A 733-nucleotide genomic window follows, 5' to 3' on the forward strand; every position below is an offset into this window, starting at 1 on the left:
CAACATCTCCAACAATTAGAAAAAGAACAGAAAGAAAAGCCTAGAGTCACCAGAAGAAAGGAAATAATCAAGATTCGAGCAGAAATCAATGAAAGAGAAAACAGAAAGACAATAGAAAAAATCAACAAGAACAGAAGTTTTTTTTTTTAAAGATTAACAAAATTGACAAACCACAGACAAATATAACAAAGGAAAAGAGGGAGAGAATACAAATAACATGAATAAAAGTAAGTGATGAGTCCCCCCATGGAAGATGTTTAAATTCTACCTTGGAAATGAACATATTTCCAGACAGATTTCTGGCTTTAACAATACTCTAACAGTAGATGTTCCTTGGCTTATAGCAAATAAACCCATGGCCATCGACTCAGTTCTGAGTCATAGCAACATTGTAGGGCAGGGTAAATCTACCCGATATGATATCCAAGGCTGAAAATCTATACGGAAGCAGATTGACTGCTTCGTCTTTCTCCCATGGAGCAGCTGGTGGGCTTGAACTGCCAACCTTCTGATTAACAGACAAATGCATTAACCACTGTGCCACCAGAGCCCTTTAATATAGATAGATGTATTAATATTTGCTTCACAAATCATGTATCATACTAGTTATGAACTAGGTGCCTAAGGCATTTGACAGCTAACCAGAAGGCTGGCAGTTCAAACCCACCAGCCACTCCTCGGAAGGAAGGTTGGGCAATCTACTCCCGTAGTGATGTTGTTGTTGTTGTTATGT

Source organism: Orycteropus afer, unplaced genomic scaffold, assembly GCF_000298275.1.
Source record: "Orycteropus afer afer isolate SDZICR_OR568_19922 unplaced genomic scaffold, OryAfe1.0 scaffold00998, whole genome shotgun sequence".
In the NCBI taxonomy this organism is placed as follows: Eukaryota; Metazoa; Chordata; class Mammalia; order Tubulidentata; family Orycteropodidae; genus Orycteropus; species Orycteropus afer.